Below are 15,748 nucleotides of genomic sequence, written 5' to 3' on the forward strand. Positions count from 1 at the left end.
GCACTTTTGGGATGTCCTGAGGTCGTGAAAATTGCCATTATAAATACAAGTCATTTGTTTTAAGCAGAAAGTTACTTGCTCTGTGCAAATTGGGTATATTGTGTTTCCTACATCACAGCAGTGACTGCATTTGAAAAGTACTTCACTGGCTGTAAAGTGCCTTGGGATATCCTGGGGTCATTAAAGGTGCTATATTAAATGCAAGTCTGTCTTCTGTTGCTCTGATATTATCAGAACTTTTTTATTCCTGTGAAGCTGGTCCTTTACCATCCTTCCTTCCTCTCAAAAAGGATATTCTGCTGTAACTCCAGCAGTACAGCCCAATGTCTGAATGACTGCTAACTATACTTTTCTCATTAAATCTTCATTCCCTTTTATATAAAATGGGGGAGGGGGCAGAGTCAACATTCTGCTTAAACTGTTTTCTTAAAACTTCCAAATGTTCTGTCAAACAGTCCTTTTTGGAGTCCCCTGCTAATAATTTTCTGTCAAGCATCCTTTACAAAACATAGCCTTTCAACATCAATTGAAGTTTCATCAGATTGCCTCTTGATTTCGTTCCTGCCATGTGAAATGTTGATGGCCCTGTATTTGTGACTCACTGGTCTCTTGGATCTGTGATTTGTAGTTTAGACGTCAAGTACCTTTTCAGTCTTCATACTGGGCTGGCACATAGACTCTCTAACTTTTCTCAGCTATCTTTCAATCACTGCGCTTGGAGTCAACATTTCACATGACAGGAACGAAATCAAGAGGCAATCTGATGAAACTTCAATTGATGTTTTCTAATTTATCTTTACCTTACTTTCTCTCTCCTGTTTCTCTTGAACAAAGATTGTATCCTGAGGGGGTGTTCCATCCCTGAATTAATTGACTCTTTGCATCTGGGCAGGAGGAGAGAAGGTGTCATTTTTTTCATTTTGGCCATTCAGTCAGAATGCTGTGTTTTTATTTTTTTTTCAAATATGGCTTTTCCAGCTGTCCATCACTAAGTCCGCCTACTTCCATGTCCGTAACATCGCCACTGTCTCAGCTCAGTTGCTGCAGAAACCTTCATGCCTTTTCATTACCCTTTTAGACTTGACTATTCCAACGCACTCCTGGCTGGTCTTCCACATTCTACGCTCTGTCTAAACTTGAGGTAATCCAAAACGCTGCTGCATGTGCCGTAAATCGCAGCAAGCCCTGTTTCCCCTATCACCCCTGTGCTCGCTGATCTACATTGGCTTCCAGTCAAGCAAAATGTCTTGATTTTAAAATTCTCATCCTTGTTTTCAAATCCCTCCATGGCCTTGCCCCTCCCTTACTCTGTAATCTCCTCCAACCCCACAACCCTCCTAGATACCTGTGCTCCTCTAATTCTGGCCTCTTGTGCATCCTCAGTTTTAATCGCTCCACCATTGGTGGCCGTGCCTTCAGTTGCCTAGGCTCTAAGCTCTGAAAGTCCCTCCCTACACCTTTCCACCTTTCTCCCTCGCTTTCCTCCTTTTAAGACACTTCTTAAAACCTATATCTTTGACCAAGCATTTGTTCATCTGACACAATCTCCTTTTGTGGTTCGGTGTTGTACTTTGTTTTTATGAGAAGCGCCTTGGATGCTTTATTATGTTAAAAGGTGCTATGTGAATACATGTCGTCATCGTCATCCTGACAAAGATAGATACCGAACTAATCTGTAAGTTCCTCGTCTGTTTTGATCAGGAATACTTCATCATCGTTTTTTTTTCATTCATTTATTGGTTGAGAGTCTCTGGCTAGGCCTGCATTTATTGCCCACCCCTAGTTGCCCTTGAGAAAGGGTTGGTGAGCTGCTGTCTTGAACTGCTGTGGTCCATGTGGTGTAGGTACACCCACAGTGTTGCCCAGGAGGCAGTTCCAGGATTTTGACACAGCAACAGTGAAGGAACGGAAATATAAATTCCAAGTCAGGATGGTCATAGAGAGATACAGCACTGAAACAGGCCCTTCGGCCCACCGAGTCTGGGCCGACCAACAACCACCCATTTATACTAACATTAATCCCATATTCCCTACCGCATCCCCACCATTCTCCTACCACCTACCTACACTTGCCTATCAACCTGCAAGTCTTTGGCTGTGGGAGGAAACCGTAGCACCCGGCGAAAACCCACACGGTCACAGGGAGAACTTGCAAACTCCGCACAGGCAGTACCCAGAACCGAACCCAGGTCGCTGGAGCTGTGAGGCTGCAGTGCTAACCACTGCGTCGCTCATGGTGTGTGATTTGGAAGAAAACCTGGAGGTATGGTCTTTCTATGTGTCTGCTGCCCATGTTCTTCTAGGTGATAGTGAGGAGGATTTTTGGCAGGGTTGACTGGGCAGGATGCGTCTGTTTTGTTTCCGGTCTTCGGTTGATGCTGGGTGGTCCGCCTAGTTTTATTCTTCAACTTTTCTGTAGCACCTTGATACAGTGCAGTGGCTTGCTAGGCAATTTTAGAGGGCAGTTAAGAGTCAACAACATTGTTGTGGATCTGGAGTCACATAGGCCAGACTGGGCAAGGATGGCAGATTTCCTTCTTTGAAGGGCATTAGTGAACCAGTTGTTTTTTTACAACATAACAATCGCTCCATGACCATCCTTACTGAGACTAGCTTTTTATTCCAGATTTATTAATTAATTGAATTTAAATATCCCCCAGCTGCTGTGGTGGGATTTGAACTTGTCTCCAGAGCATTATTCCAGGCCTTTGGATTACTAGTCCAGTACCATTACCACTATGCTGCCATTCCCTTGTGTAGGCTTTTTGTTTTTGCTCCATCTGTGTAGGTAAGTGGGCTCTATTCAAAGTATCAACAATGTAACTATCCTTTTCTTGCTTGTATTTCACTTTCAGAGTGGACTTCTGCAAACTGGGCATCTTCTTCTCCTGTGGCTCATGGGGTATCACTCGCGTCTCCGTCAGAAGGCTGTGGGTTCAAATCCTACTCCAGAGACTTGAGCACAAAATCTAGGTCGACACCAGTGCAATACTGAGGGAGTGTTTCACTGTTGGAGATGCTGTCTTTCATATGAGACCAAGGCTTTCGCCTTCTCTCTCGGGTGGGTGTAAAAGATCTCATGACATTATTTTGAAGACCAAGGGAGTTCTCCCTGATTTTCTAGCCAATATTTACCCCACAACCGATACTGAAAACAGATTATCTGGACGTTGTTGCATCTCTTTTTATGGAACTTTGCCATAATGTAGGAAACGCGGCCGTCATATTGTGCACAGCAATGACTACGCTTCAGACGTATGTCTTTGACTCGAAAGCACTTGGGACATCTTGAGGTTGTGAAAGGTGATATATAAATGCAAGTAGGTTTGTCTTTTCTTTCTCGGGCAGCATTTTTTTATGTAGCAAGTTTGACACCAAATAACTTGAGTAACTTCTTTCTTATCTGCTGGTTGTTTTTAGTTTTGCATTGTGCTTTGTACAGCACATGATCCACAATACTGTGACTCGGTTTGTTAAAACCAGCTTTGGCCTCTTAACTCTCTTTTTTATGTTACTGGTTATAGCTCCAGGGATTCAAGCAGCGCACAAAGATCCTTTGGTGTCTGCCTACTTGTTGCACAAAGATTGCTACCTTTTCCAGATATTCATTGTAGCACAAAGAGACCATTTGACCCATCAAGTTCATGCTGGTCACACTCCCAACATTTTGTTCAAGTGACCTTTGACACCGAATACTGGTGGATGTTTGAGCTTTGGGGCCTTTGCAGCTGAGCCAGATGCTTTTCTCACCTGGCAAACAATTTCTAGAATTTCTAGAGGGACAACCCTGGTTCGTTGATTTATTTCCAACCGCCCCCCCGGACCCCTCACCTCCACCACTTTTGTGAGAGATGAATTGTATAGCCGTCACCTCCACTCTTAACTCCACATAGCCAGTGGGTCCTGAACATTAATATAGAACTGTTAGAACTTGAGTTTAAGCATTAAACAAAGAGGTAATATGCAGATTACATTAAATTTAATTCCTGTGTAGTTTTTGGTTTCAGATTTTCCTTAGTGCTGTGCCATATTGATGCATATTTAAATGAATTGAGCTGCAACACTGTCCCTGGAAGCTCTCCTCCATCCTGGCAGATTCCAATATGCTGCTTTGCTTTTTCTGTCTTTTTTTTAATGAATTGTTTGGAGCTCGTGGGCTACAGAGCTGCAGCTGGTACCGCTGGGAATCCTGGAAAATTGGGCACATGACCTGTGGAGCTCTTTCTCAGAGCTGAATGACTGGTCTCCGGGGGAACCAGTGCCTTTGACTCTTCTTTAGCTGGAGGCTCCGCTTGTTTGTTCAAGTGCTATTCAGGAAGCACTTCACTTCCTGTCTTCAATCCCAGCTTCCCAGTGCACTCTGTACTGCAGCATTAATTATTCATTTCCTGTCAAACAAAGCACGTAAGCAACATTCTTTGGTTGTATTTATACTGATTCACTTGGCCCCTCTTTTTAAAAAAAAAAGATTGTTGGCTGCAGAAGCTGAACTGGTGGGAGCGGCATAGACTCGACAGAGCTCTGATTGCTTTCAAACAGAATTGGTTTCCAGGGAGTTGGTGGGGGCGGAGAGGGGTGGGCGGTGTGGATGGTGGAAGGGATACTGAGAAGGAAAAGTAGGACTGTGTGTGTTCAGAATTGTGCCTCATGGCAGTGCAGAAAGACTGCAGGTTATGTAGGTACTTTACAACGTACTCTATCCTTGTCAGTCATAACTCAGTGGTAGCACTTCCACCTCTCTGTCAGAGATCCTGCATTTAAGCCTCACTCTAGGAATGTTAGCACATAATCCAGGCTGACACTTCACTGTATTACTGAGGGAGTACTGCATGGTTGGAGGTCCCATCTTTTGGATGAGATGTTGAACTGAGACCCCATTTGTACTTTTAGGGGAACGTAAAGGTTGCAAAGGCGATGGCACTTCTTAGAGCTGGAGAGTTCTCCCTGGTGTCCTGGCCAATATTTAGCCCTCAATCAACATCACAAAAATGAATGAAGTGTCATCATTACATTGCTGTTTGTGTGAGCTTGATATGTGCATATTGATTATTGGGTTTCCCTACATTACAACAGTGACTACACTTCATGGTTTGGGCTGTCCTGAGGACATTAAAGATGCTAAAAAAAATGCAAGTTTTTTTTTATTCTATGAAGAAAACCTAAGTTGTTTGTCTACCTGTTCACTAATGCAGATTTCCCTCTATCATAAATCATCGATCTTATTTTAAATCGTAAGAACTAACCAATTGGGAACCATAGTGCATCATATGATGTGTGTCTAATATGCTGTCAGCTAAGAGTCTTCAAATATCTGCAGCATATTTGCACTTTCCTCCAAGCTGTGAGTCTGCTTGAAATTCAGGAGGAAGTCTCCAGTGCACGCACACACCAAGGTAAGTCCTTCCTCATATCCTCTGATTTGCAGGGCAGGGTCAGTGTTAAGTAGGAGCAGGTGTGCTGCACAGACTCTTAATGCAGGAACATTTAGACCTGGAACATTAAATGTCAATGGAGGCTGAATACGAGTTTGATAAGCCACATATCGAAACCCTCTGTGTATCCTCTTGGCCCCATTCATATTCGCAAGCTATTGCTGAGGTGGTCTCTCATTGAACTAGATTCCAAATCTTCATGTGCCCAATGCCGCTTGTAGAAGAAGGTGCCATTTATCCATTAGAAATTGCCATTGTATTCAGGGAAAGAGCCCTAGATGATGATTCTGATAGATCACAGTGATCTATTCGGGGCTTTCTTTAAGCTGAAAAGAATTCTGTTCCAGTGGATAGAAATTCAACAGCCCTTTTTCTCCTGTTTGCAACTTAACATGATCAGGAAGAAGTGTCTGCAATTCACAGGTGATGAAAGGGCCCTTGGATAATTCTTTTGAAGGAAAATGCTTAATTTTCACCATAGATACTTTAAATGATGTATAAATCAGCTGTCAATCAATCAGTAATATTTTGGAGGTCATATGACTGTGTATGATGCATCACAACAGTGATCTTTTCCCTTGTACTTAGTTTAACATAGAAACTCAACGTTTCAGAACAGTGATGGGGAAATTCCTGCAGGGTCATTACCAGGACAACAGTCACCCTTGAATTTTTAATGGATTTTAAAGCCATCAGATTGGCTCTTCTACTTCACCACAATGGAGTGAAAGGTTCCTTTTGATCCCTGGTCTCTGCAATTAATTTGCACTTGAGGGAGCAATTGGGCTACTGTTGGGAATTGAAGAAGTTTTTAATTGAATTCTCTTCATATGGTGTTGAAATGCTGAGCAGCAGACAAAATTTCAATAGTTTGGGGGGGGGTGGGGGGTGGGGGGGGGGGGTTGTTGGTGGGGAGGGCAGATGGAAACCAAGAAATGGAAATGGGCATATTGAGTTGGCTAAAGGGAGAAAAATGATCAGACTTATACCAGAAGTAGGTCAAACACTCTGAAGAGAACCATGCATTGTTTCATATGTTTCTGAATTTTTGGGTCTGTCCTTCCCATCCATTTGAAGATTTTCTTCTCTTTTGTGTGATATAACTGCCCTAGTAGTTCCCACTCAACCTATTATAAATAAATAAAATTGCATTTGCCATAAAGATGTAAAGAAAAAGTTAACCATTTAGAAAGAAATATTAGTCCAAAACAAAGATAGAATTGGAGAAGCTGAAGTTTGAAGTGCTGAGTGACAGCTCATTTTTACCTGCCGTTAAACAGAACTATCCAACCAACTGTGCTGTCCAAAAGTGTATATGGCACATGTATGGTTCCACAGCTATTCCAAGTAAATAAAGTTCTTAATCTATGGACACTGGCCTCGATGTCTATTAAGCATAACAATGCATGCAATAATACTTAATACACGCTTAGCAGATATAATTAACCGCAGCAGAGCATGGATAGGTTGGTGACTCAAACACGTTACAGTTCTGAGCTCAGCATACAGGTTGAGCAGACATTTTGCGAATCCAAGATACCTACACAAACTATCATTTCTTGTATATTTTTCTCACCCCTCTCTGATAATTCACACATTTCTGCTGTAAATGGTTACACAAAAACTGAAACACAGCTCCATATAAGAAAAATTTTAATTGAACTTGCCCCTTATCAATAACTTGGGTTAATGAACTGTTTTCCTAACTAGTTCTTTTTTCCCTTGAGCTAACAAGAGCAGTATAATTCCTTTACTTTGTTATTTTGTCAATAATTTTGCTCTTGTTACATATAATGACTATTCCAAATAATACCTTCAATTACAAACTTGTTTTTGTTTCTATATCATTTGGCACCAGCTAAATTTCCTTATTCTACAGAAACCCCAAGTTTTTTTTTAAAAAAAGGAAGTCTTGCATTTATGTAGGGCCTTTCACAATCTCAGGACATCTGAAAGTGCTTTACAGCCAATGACGTACTTTTGAAGTGTAGTCACTGTTGTAATGTCATGGCAGCCAATCTGTGCAAAACAAACTCCCACAAACTGATAATGCTTAGTCAGGTGCTTTCATTTTGCACCAAAGCCATTACCCTAGGAACTGGAGAAGGCCATTTAGCCCCTTGAGCCTGTTGTATCATTAGGTGAGATCATGGTTGATGTGTTTCTTAATGCCATATACCTGCCTTTACCCCAATATCCCTTAGTTTTTTTGTTATCCAAAGGTATTATCAATCTCAGCTTTAAAATTAGCAATTGATCTAGTATGAATTGCCATTTGTGGAAGAGAATTCCAAACTTCTATCAACCTTTGTGTGTAAAAGTGTTTCCTAATTTCATTCCTGAAAGGTCTGTCATTAATTGTCCGAGCCTCCCCCACCAGTGGAAATAATTTCTCTCTATCTACTCTCTGTTCCCTTTAATATCTGAAACTTTGAACAAATCACCCCTTAACCCTCTAAATTCCAAGGAATGCAATCCTAATTTGTGTTATCTCTTCTCGCATCTTAACCCTTGCAGTCAAGGTATCATTCTGGTAAGCCTAAACTGCATCCCGTCCAAGGCCAATATATTCTTTCTAACATATGGGTGCCCAGAACTGCTTACAGTACTATAGGTATGGTCCAACTAGGGCTTTGTATAGCTGAAGTATGACTCCTATTCCTATGTATTCTGGTCCTCTAGACATAAAGGCCAGCATCCCATTAGCCTTTTTGATTATTTTCTGTACCTGTACATGACATTGATTATGTTCTTTGTATCTGGACCTACACTGTTTCTACCTTTTCAACATTTATAAAGTACCCTGTTCTATTCTTTTTAGGTCCAAAGTAGAGGATCTCACACTTGCTTATATTGAAATCCATTTGCCACAGTTTTGCCCATTTACTTCATCTATCAATATCTCTCTGCAATGTTGCCCTTCCATCTATATTGTTTATATTCCTGCCTGTCTTTATGCCATTGGCAAATTTGGATATGCATCTTTCTATTCCATCATCTAAGTCGTTACAAATAAAGTGAAGAGTTGAGGCCTTAATACAGATCCTTTATGGAGCATGACTGGTCACATCCTTCCAATTAGAGTCCTGGCCCATTATCCCGACTCTCTGTCTCCTGCTGCTCAGCTAATTTCCTAACCAAATTAACAGTTTGCCTTCAATTCCATGGGCTTCAGCTTTAGCTAACAGTCTCTTATGAGGGGCTTTATAAGGTCCCTTCTGAAGGTCCATATTCCATACATAAACGTGTAAAAGTCAACTCGTGACTTTAGGCCAAAGAATCTTGAATCTTTCCTGTACCTCATGTAAAAGTTGACCTTAACTTTCAGAGCGCAAACAGAACATTCTAATCACATACTAGTATAAGTACCCAAACGGTCAGCTAGGAGCCCCACATTTTTTCAATATGGCACCAAGGAAGAACAAGAAATCCATGGTGCAGTTTAAACTAAAAGTCGTTGCGTGTGCAGAGAAGGCAAATAATTGTGCGGCAAGAGAATTCGAAGTATCAGAGAAGAAAACTTTCCACGCAGTTCATGAAGATGCCAAAGAATGAAAGTGTTAATAGGGGAAAGCCTAGCGAGTGGCTGCACTTAGATGGTAAAGTTGATGAATGGGTCAATGAACGTTGCCAGAACGAATACATTGTTTCTTGCTCATCCATCCGACCCTACGCTCTGTCTCTATGGTGGCTATTATTTTGTTAATAAAAGTTTGAAAATATGATCTGTGTAAAAGTTGACCCCCCCCCCCCCCAAAAACAAATTTTAGCCTCAAAAATTGGGCTCAAAACTTTGACTTTTACAGGAGTATATATGGTAAATGACATCCATAGACATCCCCTTGTCCACTGCTGTGGTTACAGCTTCCTGAAATTTAGGAACCAATATACAGTGGCACATCTTTAATTGAGTTCCCTCAATAACTAGCTGATTATCTGGTGAAAATGTCCATTACCATAGTGTCTGCCTCGCTTCAAAGCATCAGTGATTCAATTTTTAACCAAACAAAGGCTAACTTTACTACAGTACAAGGACAAATCAATATCAGTCCAGCATTAGTAAACTTCAGAGAAGTCTGTTTGATCCTTTTTCTTGTGCTGTCATTCCTTTTGATACCATGGCACATTCTAGGAATCAAACCTTCTGGTCTCTAAGCCTAATATATACAATTGCCTGCTGTGGTCCTGGGCAGGGGGCGGTGGGGACAGGAAAAGTTAGCAAAAATTGTCACTCCTGATATATGATTCATGACAACTACTGGAAAGTGCATGTTGCTGGATGTTGGGGCAAGGATAGGACCAGGCTTATGTGTGTCCTCTGTATTAGATTGGACTCTCAGCACTCACAGAAAGATGAATGAAAAGTGGTCACTTAGATGAGGTAACAGAGGGAGTTGAATGTAAGCATAAGTTGGAGCTTGTGGGAGGAAATGGGAAGAAAAAAACTAATTTGTTTGGGCATTGAGGACTGAATCTGTTTTGAGCTGTTTATTTAAGAGGTTACAGTCTATAATATATTGATCCACGACTAAGGGTTGTTTGTTTTGCTTGGTTACTGAGCAATACTTTTTCTGTGTGGTTACCGTGTCAAATTTTCAAAGGAAAAATTCAGGAAATAACTTTAATCTTTGGATCTCCTTAGCGAATTCTGGCATTTTGTCTTCCTTTCTTGAGAATAAACACTGGTCTGGTTTCTTTTAATTTCCTGAAATGGAATTGTCCAACTTCTGATCTGATTGGAAAAAGGAACCATTCTTGCGGTTAACCATCCCAGTGTAGAAAGGATGCATGTGGGTTGAACATTGAGGCCTAAACAGGAGATTGAACCACTGACTTTGACCATTACCAGAGCTTGTTTTTCCCCTGAGTTGGGACTTCTAACCAGTTCGTTCTCCTCCTTGCTCCTGCAGTCCATCCAGTGTTTTAGAACTTGCTCCCTTTCAATTGGTTAGTGAAGATATCATCTTCCATTGGGGAAGAACTCTTTAGGACAATCAACCCAAGTCTGTAGGGGGCAATTGATGATGATCGATATGCAGCATTCAACTCCGTATGGAACACCTGTCCTTCTAGCCCAATCTTTTAAATCTAGAAATATATCAAACAAAATTTATTCATCCACATACACTCTAACCTTCTACAGTTGTATAAGTGGTAGTGTTTAGTGTGCTCAATACTCCAGTAATAATCAAATACATGTTTAGATGCTTTATTGTATCCTGTGGGAAATGATGCTGACAGTTATGATTTGTTTTCTGTTGTTAAGTGCCACACAGGGCAGTCTGCTGACAGCTATAGGACAGCAAGAGTGACAGTAAGAAAAGGAAATGTGACATTGCCGTGGGGAAGTGTGTGCTTCCTGCACAGACCATGAGCTGCTCTGTGTAACACTAATGCATTGAACCATCAGTGCCTGAGACTGCAGAATATTAGAATTGAACAAGAAAGGAAATTGTCCAGTCTGTCTAGGCATGCTGAGATAAAATGAATAAAAGACACTCCTCCCAAGAAACACTGAATATAACCACAGAAAAGAAACAGTCAGACCCTTCAGTGATTGATGGAAAATGGCCAACAGCTTACCTGATGTTTTTACAGTCTGCAACCCTATAGCATTTTGTTCATCCGGCTGTTTGGGCAAGAACTGATGCCCCTCATAATCAAAGTTCCCATAAGGTCAGGAGCAAGCATTGTGGTCTAATCTTCTTCGTTCTTAGCCCAATGTAAAGGTTGAACAACAACTGAGATCAACTAGCTCTCTATACAGATCAGACATTGAACCTGACACCTTATGGTGTCTGTATAGCTCAGTACCACCTAACAGAATGCGTTAACCCACTAAGCCAGCTGGGAGCTTATTCCATTTTTGTAAAAGTCAAGTCCAGGGTTTATTAACGATATTCTGTTTTATCTGTGGTTATTATCTTCAGTATCAATTACAAGTAAGATTCGAACAGAAGGTTCTTTGGCTGCACATAATCCTTATATGACTAACTGAATTCAAGATAATTAAAGCCTATTTTAGTAACCTTGTTAGCGATGATACTATAATGTCCTTTTCCTGATGCATTATGTGAGGCATGTTTACTGTAAATATGACGTTTGCACCACATCCACTCTCTGCGTCCCCTGCCCCATACTGCCCAGTTCCTGGAAGGAGCTCTTTAGGAGCTGCAAAGCAATAACTTGCATTTCTGTAGTACATTTCATGCCTTTGATATCCTCAAGCGACACAGGCTTATGAATTACTGTCACTGTTAATCTGGACAAATACGGCAGTCAGCTTGCATACATCAAGGTTCCATAAACGGCAAGTAGATGAACAATCAGTTCACCTGTTTTAGTGATGCTGGTTGAGGGATGAATGTTGGTCAGGACACTGGGAGAATTCCCTGCTGTTCAAGAAAAAAAAAGCCTTGGGATCTTTTTCAGCTGTAAAACAGCAATGCAATACTCTGTGTGCTGAACTGAAATGCCAGCTGAAATTATGTGCTCAAGTCTCTGGAGTGGGCCTTGAATCAAGAACATTCTGACTTGGATGGGAGAGTGCTATTACTGCACCAAACTGTATAATTGTTTTTCACTGAGAAACTGAAGAGTCAGCTCCACTGAGCTTGTGAAGATTAACAGAGAAAATAAAAGTTCACTCAAGAATAGTAGTTATGCTGGACATTAAAAACCTGTAGCTTGTAGCAGGAAAAGAACTAAGCAGTTCCAATGTTCATAGTCCTGCGAAAGCGTGAGCTAGACTAGGAGATGGAGTTACAAGTCTTGATTTCAACAGAGTGAAGATGGAGGTGGGATGAGGAAGAATTTATAGGATAAACTATTTGCAATAGAACAAGAGAAGGGTTGTTGGATATTCATCCATAGAATATGGAAAATGAGTATGAGAGGGGAGCACCTAGAGGTGAGCGAAGGACCATTAATCAGCCAACCAGGTTCTCTTGTGTCCTTCAGGATTGTAACATGTGCCAGAGGCCCTCTTGATATGGGTGCAATACGCAAGTGTAGGATGGCTTTGGGTTTTATGGGGAGCTTAAGAATTACAGAGGGTTTGCCTTAATGCAGTCCTGCAGCTCCTTTTGAGTAAAGAGACTTAACCCTTCCCCATCATGAACCTCCTTTCTACAACACTGTAGACTTAAACAACATGCCTAATTTGTGATTTCGTCACTGCATGTCTCTGTGGATCACAAACTGAGCTCTGTACATTTCAATTCAAGAAGAAACATCAAAATATCCATAAGAAAGTATGAATTTTAAACATAAGTTCTTGGAACTCAAGGCTGCTGTGCAGGTCCCCTGGTGATTTATTCGCCAAAGTCAGCACACGTGTCTGTTGAAATGTGTTTCCTGCTGGTATGCTGTTTAAAAGGAGGCCTGATGTATGCATGAGAGAGAATGGAATAGAGAGAAACGGAAACTGGGTGAGAAGATATAATTAGAGTGGGCACAATCTTGTGTGCAGTATAAATACTGACATGGACCAGTTGGGCCAAATGGCCTGTTTCTGTGCTATAGATTTGATGTAAAATACCTTTGCATCAGTTAAGATGATGGGATTGAAATCAGTTAATTCTTGTAATATAAATGATATAAGCAATGGCAAATATTTGAAATGGATAAACTTTTTTTTTTCTTACCTGTGAAGGTGGCCATACAGAGCTCTTCAATGAGCCCATCTCAAAGCTACTTCCATTCTTATTTTGAAGTGCATCAGGCTCCTGAACTATTTTCTCTTTTTGCGGTTGGGAGTGGATAGGAGTGCTGTTTGGCACTCGGGCTTGGGGAGTGAGAGGTATGAGTGCTGAGTGAGGTACACCTATGGTTGAAAGGGGGTGGTAGGAGGGCTGTGTGAGGCACCCAAGGTTGTGGGGAGGGTAGAAATGCTAAGGGAGTCACCTTGGGATGGTGCTGGTGGTAGGAGTCCTGAGTGGAACGTGTAAGGGTGGAGGCTGTGGTAGAAGTGCTGAGGGGGTGCCCAGGGTTGGCAAGAGGGAGGGTGGAGTGCTGAGTGAGTGAAGCACCATAAAAAAAGGCATTGACGTTTAAAGAGACACGAGGCTGTTCTCATTGGAGGATTGACAGGGGAAGCTTGGGTCTTTTGTTTTGAAAAGAGGCATCTGAGCGATTTTTTTTTTTTTTTTCTTTTTAAGATTGCAAATGAGATGGAAAAGAGATCCACAAAATTACTTAAAACTAAGCAAGAATAGGACAAGGGGCATAGGCTTAAGATAGTAAAAGGTAGATTGTGGACTAAAGTTAAGAACTTCTTCACATTGATAACGTGTGGAATGGACTTCTGGATAGACTACACCAGGCAAAAACCCTGGAATCATTTAAGAAATAATTGGTTTCCAAGATGTGCGGGCTATAAGGTCTTTCAGGGTGAATGAGACAAGGTGCTGAATAGTTTTGCTTATCCATGTATATCCTGTGAATTTGCACATTCACAGGTTTGACCCTGTACTCCACTTCAAACCTCACGTCCAGTCACTGCCTACTTTCTCCTCAAATATCACTTTCCTGTGCCCCCTCCATCACCAAACCTCTCATCCATATCTTTGTCACCTCAAAGCTGAATTTTCCTGACTCTTCCTTACTAGCGTGTATCCTGTCCCAATCATTCAATGCCCTTGCACTTGCCATCCTCCAGTCCTCCAATGCATCGATTCTTCAAAATCTCCCAGGCCTTCATTCCATCCTGCCTTTGCAACCACCCAGAGCCTTGTGTCTTGCACATTGGTTGTCCACCATTGGTCTACTGCATGCTTATTCTTACTGCACTATCAGAATTCTCAGCCTTTGCGCCCTTGCAGTGTGTGTTTCTGTCTTTCTTGCCCCATTTTGCATACCCCAGCCCCCCCCCCCTTTTACATAAGTACTTTGCACCTAGTCCTATGTGACTTGTACCCAACACAGATGAGCTAGCAACCCAGAGGTTATAAGTTCGCATCCTGCCATTGCAAATTGGAAATGGAATAATTTATTGAATCTGGTAATTCAAAGAGACCATGGAAGCTGCCAGATTGTTTTAAGTGCCCAAGAGACCCTCCAACTCCTTTCTAGTCTGGCCTCCAGGTCGCTCCAGTCCCAACCTACCTGGTTGGCTTGTAATACTCTTACTCCAGCTAGGCCTTGCTTGATGCACTCAATGTTGTAGGATTTCCGCTTCCTTGTTGCAGTGTTTCTTTAGGTTTGAATCTCCTCATGTGGGACACTGCTGAGCTGGAAGAGAATTAGATTGAAAGTAATTCCAGTGGTAATGGTTAGATGACACTGAGCTTGGGTTGTAGGAGGACGAGCCTGATGAAGGTTAGGATTTCCAAAGCTTTGGGAAAGAATGACCTAAACTAGCTGTTACTCTGGGTCTTTATTTTCTTCCTCTTTGCACCCTGTACAGTGGTGCATTAAAATATTAGGCATAAAATGTGTCTGTCCTCTTCATGTCTGTGTGAGGCCAGAAATGTAGCTGCAGTAAGTGTTGAGCGAGTCAGTCACTTTTTCATTTCAATGTTGACATTGAGATCTGGCTCCGCAATCCAGTGAGGCCTCTATCCCATCCATGTGGTGGGGATTTGAAAATGAAATGTATAATGAAGGGGAATGGAGTTCAATGAAGCATACAACATGGTAAAGTTAGAAAGATCTGTGTGGCCTGATGATTCCATGCCCCAAGAGAGACCCCCTTCCCTCCATAGTTTGGTTTGGGGGGAGGGGGGTGGGTGGGAGTGTTGGTAGAAGGGTGTTTGGGTGTAGCAAACCATCTGCTCAGTCACTGCAAACCTGCAACGAGTTTAATGCTTGCTGGGTCAGCCTCTGCCCAGACCCAACAACTCCCGTCTTATGACTGCAGCTTGCTAGAATTTTACAAATATCTCCTTCCTGTGGGAGTCAAGTCACTTCAGACAATGTTTCCGTTTAATGCTTTGGGTCGTCTAAAATCTTTTGCATTAATCATAATTAAAACTACTTATACCTGACTTTCTGATGTGGGCTGGGATTTTATCTGTGTGACGGGGGTCTCGACCACTGGTAAAAGTGCCGGCGAGAGCCCCACGTCACTTCCTCTAGGGAAGGCCCACTGGATCAAGTGCCAATTAAGCATTTGAGTGGACACATCTCTTCTCTTACCAAATACTTTAAATCTGTGTCCTCTCGTTCTTGATCCTTTCACGAGTGAGATCAGTTTCTCTCTATCTACTCTGTCCAGACCCCTCATGATTTTGACTACCTCTATCAAGTCACCTCTCAGCCTTCTCAAACTTTCCTCATAACTGAAATTCCTCATCCCTGGAACCATTCTCGTGAAT

General features: G+C 41.9%; 1 protein-coding gene across 7 annotated transcripts in view; it reads left to right on the forward strand.

Moving 5' to 3' along the window:
- Positions 1-15,748, forward strand: part of LOC137378036 (engulfment and cell motility protein 2) — a 168,772-nt gene that overhangs the window by 28,127 nt on the left and 124,897 nt on the right. The window lies entirely within an intron of this gene.

The sequence above is a fragment of the Heterodontus francisci genome, chromosome 16, assembly GCF_036365525.1.
Source record: "Heterodontus francisci isolate sHetFra1 chromosome 16, sHetFra1.hap1, whole genome shotgun sequence".
Lineage (NCBI taxonomy): Eukaryota > Metazoa > Chordata > Chondrichthyes > Heterodontiformes > Heterodontidae > Heterodontus > Heterodontus francisci.